This window comes from Rosa rugosa, chromosome 6, assembly GCF_958449725.1.
Source record: "Rosa rugosa chromosome 6, drRosRugo1.1, whole genome shotgun sequence".
Classification (NCBI taxonomy): Eukaryota; Viridiplantae; Streptophyta; class Magnoliopsida; order Rosales; family Rosaceae; genus Rosa; species Rosa rugosa.
In genome coordinates, this window is record NC_084825.1 from 27,156,026 (window position 1) to 27,169,916 (window position 13,891).

A 13,891-nucleotide genomic window follows, 5' to 3' on the forward strand; every position below is an offset into this window, starting at 1 on the left:
TGAGCAATTTTTAAGTTAACGTTCTAGCTACTTTACATAAAGATAACTTAGTTTTAGGTATAAGAGAGGGAAGTGAAATTGCATTGGAGGGAAATTTGAAATTTTCTCAGCTAATGAACTGGGGAGGTTGAAATGTTGAATTGAATCCCTTCTTCTTCTTCTTCTTCTTCTTCTTCTTCAATTCACCCTTTCCGGTCAGTTTAGCTTGGCTAGTCAGAGTAAGGATCCCATTGTTTAATTCAGTCCAATATTGAAACTATTTGGCGATCCACTGGAATTTAAACTCACCACGACATTTATCCTTTTGGTAGAATGCATTCCTGTTTGCTCTTTGGAATAAGCACTTGCCCCACAGCCACACCATGGTACGTATATGAATGTTACAGTTCCGGCATCAAATTTGTATGGAACCCAATTTGTATGGTCCAATGTACATAAACAATTTGATTCTCTTTTTGGCGTTTGAGCTCATCTTCTGATACCAGAGATTCTCTATCACTTCTCAATCTCAGTCATCATTCTCTGATGAGAAAAATTCAGCCACCGTTCCTAAATTATTGTGCCAAGGCCAATTTGATATCCAAATTCTCAAACGTACCAATGTGATACCCAAAGTCTTATATTGATATCAACGAGGTGCCTCCGTCCAATTTTCATAACGGTTCCGTCAAATTGATGACGTGGCAAGCACGTGGAGATAAAAAAAAAAGACAAAAGACCAAAATAACCTTTTTTTTTTTTTTTTTACGAATTTCTCAACCATTTTCTCTCTCTTCCTTGTCCATCTTCTCTTCCAATCTGATCCTTCTTCAATCATCTCCACGTCTACCAAATTTTAATGGGATTCCTTCAATCTGAATCATCTGATCCAAATTTCTCAACTCAATTTTGATCAAAATCCCATTAAATCTTAACAAAGGGACTGAAGATATGGGCACTGCAGGATTAATGCTAGGAATTTCAATAACATCATCACTAAATCCCAGATTCATTGTGGTTGCCACGAGCCCACTGTTTGAGCCCAAAAGTAATTTTGGCAATATCCTTTAGTGGATCTAGCACAGCGGGCCGATACCTACGGCCCAAAAATAAGCCTACTGGGGTTTGGGTTACAGCTTCGCCCATTCCGGAATCCATGAGGAAAACGAAACCTTATTGGAGTCAGGTAGCAGAGATTGATTAGGAAACTTCAATCAATAATCCTTCTACAACAAGGAGCAGTCGAAACCCTAGGTATATATACCAGGTTTCAAGGACGAATTAAGGAGCTCTCTCAAATCAATCAATCCCAGCGATTACAAAGCCTCCCCGGAGCAAACCTTCAACCTTGTTGAACCCGGTGACCGTGCGCCAGTCCCAGTCTCTCCAAGAGCCGACTGTCAGCATCACCAAACCAACCCGGCGACCGTACTTCCAGTCCTAGTCTCCCCAGGAGCCGACTGCGAGCGCAACCGCCACCGTTACTACCAGCGAAGCAAGGGTAACGCCCTCGCAACCCAGCGAAGCTAAAGTCACGCTTTAGCGCAACCCGTGCTTTCTCCAAACTTCCCAATGATTGCTCTGCTTAGTCTACAATACTAAGTATCGATTAGGTGACGCGAAGAGATCACAACCAAAGTCCTTATCCGTAAGGCAGAAAGTCCTTTTCCGAAAGGCTAGAGAAGAACCCTGTGACGAGGTTGGTGCTCTCCTCGTCCACAGCGCTTGAAGAAGAAGTCAGGTCAAGGGACCACCCCAACGACTGCACCCCGCGGTGCTGGCACGCCTGCGCAATCACTCTCTCAAAAGAAACAGTTTGCAAGCCAACTGGTTTTGGAGCCAAACATTTTGGCACGCCCAGTGGGACCTATTTAGTGTCTTTTCGTGAACATTAGCCATTGGGAAGTTAAGCGAAAACCCTTACCAAAAGGTTTACGCTAACTGCCCAAAGCATAAGACCTCCAGTTACAAACTACATCCTCGCGCGGATTGTCGTGGTCTTTCAGAACAACAAGTGACTCAAAGATTCGCTCTTCATTCCCATTTAGCCGACATGTCGACTGAACAAAGAGAGAATCGCCCGACCACATGCTGAGGGTCAAACTGTCACCAACAACCAGGCCAACGAGCCGGTTGACACTGCCGCTGTCTCCAACACAGCGACAAGTAGAGAAAGAGAGGCTTTCGTTCCGAAGCCTATCCCAGAGGGAGCCTCCTCCGAGGTCGTATTCGCGATTATCCTGGAAAACATTGAAAACCATAGCAAGAAAATAGCTGCTGATCTTGCAAAGGATAACGCAAGGGCCGACCAGGTCACACGCGAAATAAACCAGCGTATTTCCCAACAAGCGGAGGAGACTAAGCAGCGAATCTCACAGACTGAGAATGCTTTGATGGCTCATGCTTCAGGTATCGCAGAAGAGCAAAACCAGCGCCAGAAACGAATAATGGAGGCTATTGCGAACCATACGAAGCAGACACTGGCTGATATGGCTGGTCTCCGTAAAGATGGAGAGACCCTCGCAACCGAGGTTGCCATGCAAAGGGCCGAGTTGAACCAGGCTAAGGAGGTATTGAATCAGACTTTGGGCGATCCCAATGCTATCCTTGGTTCTCTTGGCCAACCATCCGGTTCGGGCAAATACGTCCCACCGAATCAGCGGGAGAGGGTTAGCAGCAATACAGCTATACCTTCCGCAACTGCTGCTGCCACGCCTTTGAAGAACAAAGAACAAGCGCTTGTTATCGGCGGTAGCAAAGAGAAGGGTACTGCCTCAGGTGGGCAGACTACCAGGCAGAAGCACCAGGCCTCAAAGGGCGCTGGAACCTCGTCCGATTCTACGTTCGTTCAATACGACAGCGACGGGGCAGAGAACGTATATCAAGAGTTGCCAGGCAGCTACTACGGGATTGACCAGGCTGGCAACCCGGTTAGGATAACAGCTCTGGCAAAGGAGATGCCCATGCCGGCCGTGACTCTACAGCAGCCGGTTACAACTCGCGTTGTACAGGTAGGAGAAAGAGCAACAACAAATACCATCCAAGCCATACCATTGCAGGCTGCTGTTCGCCAGAATGTGGCGATACCTCCTCCTCCTGGTCCTGAGTACGTGAGACGTGATGAGGTGGAGGAGATGATCCGGCTGGCCAATCCTAGGGCCCAGATGGATGGGGTCTATGAGGGACCTTTCCCACCGCACATAATGCTCGCGCCCTTCCCCAGGGGTTATAAAAACATCATATTTGCTACTTTTTCAGGGGAGGATACCGAGAATGCGGTAACTCATCTGGCCAGGTTCAGGGTACAATGCGGCCAGTACCAGAATGATGACATCCTCAAGTGCAGGATCTTTGGCACTTCTCTATCAGGGGCTGCCTTTAGGTGGTTCTCCAAACTGCGACCAGGAACTGTGGCAGATTGGCCTGCAATGGAGAAACTCTTCCGAGAGACTTTTGGGGCCACAGAACCCGAGGTAGACTTGGCTTCTCTCACCCAGATGGCCCAACAGCCCACAGAATCCGCTGTGGCCTACCTTCAGCGCTTCCAGATTCAGAAGGCCAAACTGAATGTGATCTTGCCGGAGAAAGAGTTGATCAAGTTGGCGATCAAAGGCTTGGAGCCGCGCCAGCGAAAGAAGCAGCATGGAAGCATGATTCAGTCAATGGGAGAGCTCATCACAGAGGTGGGAAGTTTCGAACATCTCCTCAGAGAAACTGATGCCAGGAAGAATGCGTCCAGAGGGACATATGTACCAGGGAAAAATCGCACCATAGCGGCCCTGAGCTACCAGCCGGCGACGTATGATCCTTACTATCACTATCACAGTGAGGATTTGGTTCAGGAGGACGATGAGGAAGATGAGAGCGACATCGCCGCTTATGAACTGACAGGGAGAAAGAACCCAGCCTTGAAACAACTGAAAATCTCCAAGGAACCTGTCAAGCTCAAATCGATGGCCTTCACTAAACCTGAGTTCGCGGCGTATACATATGATGCCAACAAGGCACACGAGATTCTAGATGAGATGATCGCTGCGAAGATGGTGAAGACCGACTTTGGACCTTTCCCTCGACCAGATCAGCTGAAAGGAAAGAAGTATTGTAAATTCCATAACTTGTGGAACCATAATACAGCTGACTGTGTGAAGCTCAAGGACAAGATTCAGGTATGGCTCAATAACGGTAGTCTTCAAGTGGAAGCTCCAGTAACTGCAGCAGCGCTTGTCGACCTAAACCCTTTTCCTGATACTGGGATCAACATGGTCGAGTTGAACTGGACCAAGCAGAAACAGAGGAAACCAACCCTGGATTTGAACAGACAGGGGCGAGAAGGAGAGCCTAACGAGGCCCCTGCCTAGAAGAAGGCTAAACCATTTGGTCAAGCCTCACCCATAGTGTTATGCTCGCGATGCAAAGAAGAGTGTGGCATCCAAGTGTCGCACGAAGAGGTCGAGCAGACATTTCGTTTTGGCTCTCTCCCGCCCATCAAGTGGGCCTCGCCATCGCGAAACTATCAACCTTCCAGCCCGAGAGAAAGGGAGGAAATGGGGTCACCTACATCACCAAAGGACTCCAATCTGTTCAAGAAGCTGAGGGCGGCTACGGTTGATCAGCAGACAGAAGAGAAGGCTGCAAACAAGCACAAAGACATTCTGACCAAACCCTACATACCACCTGCTTCAACCGCTACCATCAAGGAAGGGAAGTGGTACACCAGGGAGAAGGGGAAGGCAGTGGAGATAAGTCCTTCCAAGAAGCGAAAACTGCAGCGCAGGTTTGGGGAAGCCAAACGCGCGCTCGCGGCTTTAGACCAGGGCCTGATCAAACCTTCACAATTGGTCAAATCGCCTGAGCAGTATCAGAAGGAGATGGAAGCACTTGCTGCCAAGCCATTAGTGGCCCCTCGCAGTTTGCGAAAGCAAGCGAGCTCAGCAACAGGGGCTTCTGAGCCCAGTGTTTTTTGCAGAATTACCAAGGAGAGAACACTTCCGCCAGCCAGAAAGGAGAGCTCGCCGTCCAGGCGACCGCACGTCAGGCGCCGTTTGTTTCGCGAGGAACCAGAAGCCAAATCCTCAGTTTTCGAGAGACTGGGGGGCAAGGATAGGACTACCGACACTTTACAGTGGAGACCTAAGAAAGTCCAGAATGTAGTAGTTGCTTCCCTAGAGGCGGACGTTGCTAGGGAACCAAAGTCAGTTTCCCCAGAAAAAGCTCCCGTGGTTCAGGAGCATGAGCAGTGTGAGGTAAAAGGCCTCACTGAGGAATCCTTAGTGGACAGACTGGCTAAACAGTTCAACACGGCTATCCCTGTCAACGAACCCAAGCTCAACCTGGAGGACGACATAGGTGAATTAGATACGTCCTACAATATGGTTTATGTACTCCTCGCGCGGTATGCAATACCGGTCGCTGCTCAGGAATGCGTAGAAGCTGAGGAATGTAGTACACAGCCCCTGCAGATCACGTCAGCGGTCACAACACCGGTAGAAGAGACTGTCTTTCTGGAAACAGAGGACGCCAGCAGTAAAGAATTCTTCATGAGCTTCACTAGGCCAACGCCTGCTATGGTCCAGCACATGAGACCTTTATACATCACGGCAGAAGTTGGCGGTACCAAAGTTAGCAAGATCATGGTTGATACTGGAGCTGCTGTTAATGTCATTACTACTAGGACCATGCACTTGCTTGGAATCAAGAAGGAGAAGATCCAGTCAACGTCTCTCACTCTCAAGAACTTCGCGGGGACTGTAACAAAGACCTTGGGATTACTTTTCTTGCGTATCAAGGTAGGTCCAGCAGAGGGAGTTTATGCTTTCTTTGTAACAGATTGCTATGCGGCCTACAGCGCTATCTTGGGAAGGGACTGGATTCACCGGAGCTACTGTGTTCCGTCAACCCTCCATCATGAACTTATTATGTGGAACAGGGAGACAGATAAAGCTGAGGTGATCAAAGCGGATCCTCGTCCATTCCCAGTATCCGCAAACTATGTCGATGCCAGGTACTATTTGGAGCCTATCGCTCCATTGCAAGTCAGTGGCCTCGATAACAAAGGCCGCCCTACAGGGGTGACGGCCTCTGAACTGGCACAGTGGGGGCTTACGCTCGCAAAAGAAGGCTTGGAAAGGCCTGGCCACGCTGTGCCTAAACCCTTAAATGATTAATGGATTACGACCTTCCAGAGGAAGGGATAGAGGCCCTCCACTCGCTGTACGAAAGATTATCATCATATCTAGTGGAAAAAGAGGCCTATGAGAGAATCGCGATTTTGGAAATCGTTGAAGAAGAACTCTCTGATCAGGAACAAGAGGATGAGGTGGAAATTCAGCTCGCTCCGGCAGCGTTGGACGACACGCCTCCCAAAGTCAGAGACCCTACCGAGAAAGTCAATCTCGGGACAGCAGATGAGCCTATGGAAGTGGCTATCAGCGCTTACCTAGAGCCTAGCGAGAAACAGAGGCTTATCGACTTATTGCTAGAATTCAAAGACTGCTTTGCGGAAAAGTACGAGGATATGCCCGGCCTGTCACCGGACTTGGTTTGCCACCAGCTACCAACACTCCCTGACAAGAGGCCTGTGAAACAAGAACCGCGAAGAATGAATTCAGAAACTCAAATCCTCGTCAAAGAAGAGGTTGAAAAAATGCATAAATCAGGCATTATCAGGGTGGCCAAATACAATCAGTGGCTATCTAACATAGTGCCTGTCCGCAAGAACAATGGCAAGATGAGGGTCTGCGTAGACTATAGAGACCTTAATACTGCTACACCTAAGGATGTCTACCCCATGCCGGTCACGGATATGTTGGTAGACGCCGTTGCGCAACATGAATTATTGTCCTTCATGGACGGCACTGCAGGATATCACCAGATTCCGGTCGCAGAAGAGGACAGACACAAAACCGCATTCCGTTGCCCTGGGTTCGCGGGCGTTTTTGAATATATGGTTATGCCTTTTGGACTGAAGAACGCTGGAGCGACTTATCAAAGAGCCATGAACCTAATCTTCCATGACATCCTTGGAAAGATTTTGGAGGTTTACATTGATGACGTGGTTGTCAAATCTCAGAAAAGAGGGGATCACATCACAGATCTCAGGAAAGTATTCGAGCGCATGCGACAGCACAAGCTTAAAATGAATCCCGCTAAGTGCGTTTTTGGGGTTCAAGCAGGAGACTTTCTGGGGTTCATTGTCCATCAGAGGGGAATTGAGGTCCCTGAAGACAAAGCGAGCGCAGTCATCAACGCATCTCCGCCACGCACGAAGAAAGAGCTGCAGCGTTTGCTCGGTAAAATCAACTTTTTGAGACGCTTTATCTCTAACTCTGCAGGTAAGATCCAGCCTTTCTCTCCTCTGCTGAAGCTACAGGGCCAGAGCGAGTTCGTCTGGGAGCATAAACACCAAGAGGCTTTTGATAAAATCAAGGCCTACCTGGCGAGCCCACCAGTGCTCGTTCCTCCTAGGGCTGGATTCCCATTAAAACTATATATTTCAGCAGCTGAGGCCTCCATTGGCAGCCTGCTCGCCCAAGACGATGAGGACGGTGTCGAACATGCCATATTCTATCTTAGTAGGACACTCACAGACTGCGAGACAAGATACACTCCGATGGAAAAGCTGTGTCTCACATTGTACTTCTCAGCATGCAAGCTGCGCCACTACATGTTATCCTTTACCACTTGCATCATCGCTCAGACTGACTTGGTCAAGTACATGCTGTCGCGGCCTATTCTGAGAGGCCGCATTGGCAAATGGGTATTGGCTTTATCTGAATTCTCGCTACAATACGTGCCACAAAAGGCAGTAAAGGGACAGGCTATCGCAGACTTCCTAGCACACCACCCTACCTTGGACATCCCCATAGTGAAGGAGTTGGAGATAGCAGCTGTGACCATAACTCGGCCAGATTTAGCGCGCATCCCAGAATACGTTATTCGGTATCAAGCCACAGTCTCCTTGCAGCCCTGGATACTATACTTTGATGGTTCAAGAACGGAAACGTTAGCAGGGGCAGGGATTGTTCTGGAGAATCCAGCGGGCGATCGTTTTTCTTATTCTTTCCAGTTGGAGTTTAAATGTACAAACAATCAAGCAGAGTATGAGGCCCTTATCATTGGCCTCGAGGTTCTGCTAGAGTTGGGAGTAAAGGACGTTCAGGTACACGGCGACTCTTTGCTTATAATCAACCAGCTCCAAGGAAAGTACAAGTGTGAAAGCTTTTTGCTTATACCCTATTTGCATCGCGCCATTGAACTTCTGGATCAATTCCATGATGCGGATTTGGAGCACATACCTCGTGAGCGCAACTTTGCGGCCAATGAGCTCGCTCAATTGGCTACAGGCATTACATTGAAGTATGGCGTTCGCGAGCGCATTCTGAAAGTCGAGCGCCGCACACTACTTTCGTGGCTCGCGCGGCCTGACCCACCGGATGATCCAGTCGTCGCGGTTCTCGAGCCTATTGACGTCGATTGGCGCATTCCGCTGATTGACTACCTCAAGCAACCAGATCCTACAACAGGCAGGAAGACTCGTTTTCTTGCCTTGAATTATTTCCTCAGAGGTGACGAGCTGCGACGACGTGGGGAAGATGGCGTAGACTTTCGCTGTGTCTATGGCCGCGAAGCCAAGAGGTTGATGCGCGAAGCGCACACGGGAGTCTGTGGAGCCCATCAAGCAGGCCCCAAGATGCGTTGGCTTATCAGAAGACATGGGTATTATTGGCCCAGCATTTTGAAGGACTGTATCGCGTTCGTGAAAGGCTGCCAAGACTGTCAGGCGCATGGTCCAGTGCAGCACATTCCCAATATTCCCATGCAACCCATTATTAAACCTTGGCCTGCCCGAGGCTGGGCTTTGGATTTGATTGGAATGATTCACCCTCACTCCTCGCTCCAGCATAAGTTCATCATTGTAGCCACTGATTTCTTCACGAAATTTGTTGAGGCTGAACCTTTGAAGGAAGCTTCCGGCGCTACCATTCGCCAGTTTATCTTTCAGAATATTATTTGCAGGTTTGGCATTCCAGAAGTGTTGGTCTCAGACAGGGGGGCAGCATTTATGGGCGGTGAGGTAGAGAAACTTGTCAAGGACTTGGGCATCCAGTTCGTCCACAGCACACCATATTATGCCCAATCCAATGGTCAAACAGAGGCCAGTAACAAGATTATTATCACCTTGCTCAAGAAGATGCTTGTTGAAAACCCTAGACAGTGGCACGATACGTTGTATGAGACCTTATGGGCTTATCGTACCTCCAAGAGGAATCCCACTGCTACGACCCCCTATGCACTAATGTTCGGTCATGATGCAATCTTACCTTTGGAAATCAACGTCCAGTCTTTGCGCGTCCAAGATCAGCATCACTTGATCGGGGAAGATTATGTTCAGGCGATGTGGCAAGAACACGAGGATCTCAGCGAGCAACGTTTGGCAGCTTTGGACAACTTGGTCTTGGAAAAGCAACGGATTGCTCGCGCCTATGACAAGAGGACGCGTGGCCGTAGTTACAAAGAGGGTGACTTGGTTTGGAAGGCTGTTTTGCCTTTTGGCGAGAAGTTGACCGGTCGCGGTAAATGGTCTCCGCGATGGGAAGGACCCTTCGTTGTTCATCGCATTCTGGAGCTCGGGGCCGTTCACCTCAAAGATTTGGATGGCGACCTCCACCGCAATCCCATTAACGGGCGTTTCCTGAAGAAATACTACCCTAGTGTTTGGGAGTTTGAAGATCCACCGGATCAACCTTCTTCTCAGACAGGGGGGCAACCTTAGTCTCCCCAGGTTCGCTTCATCCATATTCAGGCCTTTTCTGTGGCCTTAGTATCTACGAATACTAGGGGGGCAACACTCTGTACATTCAGGCCTTATTTGAGGCTTTATTTTTGTTCGGGCCTTATTTGAGGCTTTATTTTTGGTCAACAATTTCAAATTTCTTGTTATTGTTGTCAATTTTTCTTTTCTTTGACATTATGGTGTTAAGAATGCATGTAATGGCCTATACCTGAGGCTTTATTTTATACATTGATTTGCAAAAGTGTTAAAAACTTTCATTCATAAAGTGGCTTTGCGGCCAAGAGCAGTACAAAGTGCAAATCAAAATAATTACATTTGCGGTTTACAAGGCCAGAAGTGGCTTAGAATAAAAACCATAAAGTTACAGATCTACTAAGAGTTTCTGGATCTTGTGGCAGCGAGGGGGCTGTGCTCGGGCATTCATACTCTTCCTCTCTTCACCCACATGCCTCCTCTGATCTGAGTTGCAGCCGCTACCGTCTGTACCGGACGAAAAAGGAAAGAAATAACCCATCGCAACCCTTCTGGTTGGATTATCCTCCGGGATGGAGATGGTCTTCACGGAGAGTGCGACTCACAACCACATCTACCTCCAGGGGAAAAACATAAGTCACGCAGTCAGACCCTGGAGGTAGGCTACGGAAAAAGAACAGGCGACCCATATTGGTCTTCCGCCTTTCTTCCTCCTGCTCCACGCGGGCAATCTGAGAGAGGGGACCCCTCAGAATCGGGTTCCGCCGCGTCGGGAGCACCACATGTTCTTCAGTCTAAATGAAACCGGTGGATTTCACCGCGACTTCCAGAGACCAAAGACATGTGGTTGGACCTGAGGTTAGGCCATAAGACCTACCCAAGTATTGAGGTTAAGCCATAAGGCCTAGGAATTTGAGGCTAAGGCTGATATCGTGAGGAGAAGATTGTAGAAACTGGAGGAAGAGAAGCAGAGATTGTGATACTATTTCTGGGAAACCCATATTCATTTGTGTATATCATCTCTCCAGAGTGCAGGTATTTATAGTGCCAGTCTCAGTGGCCTCGACCGTACGATGGGCGGTTGTGATATTTTCACTGCCATCAATGAGCGTATCAATTGGTGTTAAATGCTAAGATCTCGGAAATGAAGATAATTGAAAGCGCGTGGGAAGCGGGGCAGTCTCCAAGGAGGTAACCGCTCCATTTCGAGATTATCTTTTCAATCTTTTCAAACAGTTTTAAAAGCATTAAAACAAATTAAAGCGCTGAACAGTTTGAGAAGTTAAGTTGATATGTATTTGGGCCAAGCGATGTGGGCTAAATATTAAGTTAATAATAATATTATTGTTCATACGAAACATGGGCTTAATTCTAGAGGCCCAAAAGTCTGCGGCCTGCATGGGTCAGGCGAAGGAAAAGTTCATCTAAACGAAAACTAGCATCTACAGCAGCTTGTGCGGCTTGTTAGGCTGCCACACGAGCCTGAGCCAGTTCCTGGGATAGCGTCTCGAAGGCAGCGAGGGGTTGTTCTAACTGAGGCTCCGCATGAGTAAGCCTGGTAGTAACGTCAGTTAACCGGGCTTGAAAAGCCTGAATCTGGGACCTCAAGTGGTTCCTTTCGAGCGTCAGTTCCCTGATGAGGTTAGCTTGGTCACCCAAGAAATCGCGCGCGGTCTCTGTGTGCTGAGTGAGGTTCTGATAGTGCGTCTCGGTCTGCCTAGCCTGCGCGTTCGCGACTGCTCGCTCATTGAGCCCTTGGGGAAGATTTTGCAGCAGTTGATCGACCTCTTGGAATTGATCTTCAGTGATGGCTCCCTCGCGGAGAAGTACCCTCAAATATTCTAAGACTCTCACGGGCGCACCAGGAATCAAGATATCAGGGCCCAGGAAGCGACGAAGGCCTTCTCTAGCTTCATCTACGACCCCAGGAGGGGTCACTTCGAGTACGCGAGCTAACCTTTCCAGAGTGGAGGGAGTTGGTTGCTCAGCGACAGGGGCCTTAGGAGGCTCAGCGACAGGTGCTGCCTCTGGCACTGGTTCAGGAAGGTCTTCCAATTCTCCGGCTTCAGCGACTTGGGGGGCAGGGGGAGGAAGTTCCTGACCAACCATATTAAGAGCGGGCTCAGCAGCCTCTGCCTCTACAGCTTCAGCTACAGCATCCTCAGTGTTGAAGGCATTTGGATTTTGAAAGAAGGTATTGTCAGAATATTTAAGCCAGGAAGTAATAATGAATTAGTTGGTTAAGGGAAATACCTCCTCGGCTGGGGGCTCACGCACAACGACCGCTGGCATTGCCTCTGGGTTAGCTTCGCTGGGAATAGGAATTGAGTCAGGCGCTATCTGTTCCAGGACAGGTATATCGCTTGGTTCCTCGCGAGGCGCATCCGGTAACGGTACTCTATCTTTGGCCTCAGGCGAGCTATCATCTATGATCTGCATTGGGATCAAGGCCAACTGTGCATTACTGGCAGCGCCCGCAGGAGGTGGAGAGTTGTTCACAATAGTTGGCGCTTGGGCTTGGGAAGCAGATGTGCCTTCACCAGCAGCTGAAGATCCTTCTTCAGTGTGTCTCGAGGACCTGTGGCGAACCTGCGAATGAGGATTATTACATGGTCGCATAGAATGAAAAGAAATTGCTAACAAGTACTGAGTGTGCTTGTGTCTTACCAGTCGGTCAGCGATTGGTTCATCTTCTGCCCATAGGTCAGTTCGAGGATCAGAGCGACTGCGTTTCCGAGCCGAGAGGGCGGCGATCTGTTGGGGTCAGAAGATTAGGTTTGATTCGTGGAGGAAGTATGATTTACTCAAACAGAAAGTTCTTACCGTCTGCGAGTCATCATCATCAGAGGAGGATTCTTTGTCTTCAGGCTCTGTCATTACTGCCTTTTGTTTCCCAGACTGGCCAGTGGCTTGGGAAGTGTTGGCTGCGCGACTGCCAGAAAATGGCGCATTTCCCTGGAATAGCAAAATTTGAATTAAAAGGGAAGAGCAAATGAACAAAGGACAAAACATGAGTCAGGATATTTACCTCTTGAGGGGGTTCGCGGATTACGATACCAGCCTGGGCCTGACGTGGGGCTCGTGCGGGTCGCGGAGCCGGCTCAGCAGCAGCAGGAGGAGCTTGTGCAGCGTCTTCAGGGACGCGAGCAAGTAGATCGACGTCGGCAGTATAGGGGTATCGCAGTTCCCCGAAAATGGCAGCGAATAGCTCATCATGCTGTTGCCTCCAGCAATTAACAGAAACTTCTGCCCACCATGCCTCGTATCCTTCCTCAGCCCCATCCACAGAGTCAATCTCTTTAGCCCAGTCAGGGAGATCAACCAGTGCGAGTGTGCTTTGTGCTGGCGGAGGCCCAGAAAGAGGCCCAAGTCTACGCCAAGAGGTGTTGTAGTTCCAAGCATCATACAGAGGGAATGGCACTAATTGAACAAAGCCGAGTTGGCGAGCGAAGTGGTTGGGAGCGTAGAGCTCGTAACTGAGTTCGTCAGCGGCAATCCTGATGTCTGAACAGGAAATTGCGCGGCGAAAAGCCAAGCGCGCGCGATCATTGTAGCGAGAGGCGCCAGGGAGAAATCCGTGTTCAAGCGGAGCCGGGAATCTTCTACTCAGCACTAAGTCGCAGTATGGCATCTCGTGCAGAAGGTACAAGTATGTGAAGCACTCAGAATAAGGAGGGGATGTGTACCTTTCATCGCGACTGAGCCATCGTCCCAGGAGTTGATCAGTAGGTGGAAGCAATGGGATGTCGTCGCGACGAAAATATGGGAAGTAAATTTGAATCCAGAAGTCAAGAATCCAAAAAGGGCCAGAAATGCTAGTCTCGAAGGGATGCATGGTGGCTTGGTACAAAGTGCGATAGAGGGCACCCAGCACTGGTTGTCCTAACCCCACGCGGCGACCATTGTAGAGGGCCGTTGCCAGAAAGGTCCAGGCACCAGTGGGCTTACAGGAGGAAGTGCAGAAGATAAACTTACAGAGCCAGTACTCCAAGAAAGAAATCCCGCCAGTCGCATTGTGCTCCTAGCGGTAATAGGCCAACCACCGCGGATAGGAGCCGCTATGAGCGCTGCGACCATGTTGGGCCATGGTGGAGGTAAAAGTATCAGAGTCGAATTGGCCATGCAGATAAGGCTCGCCGTCGATGG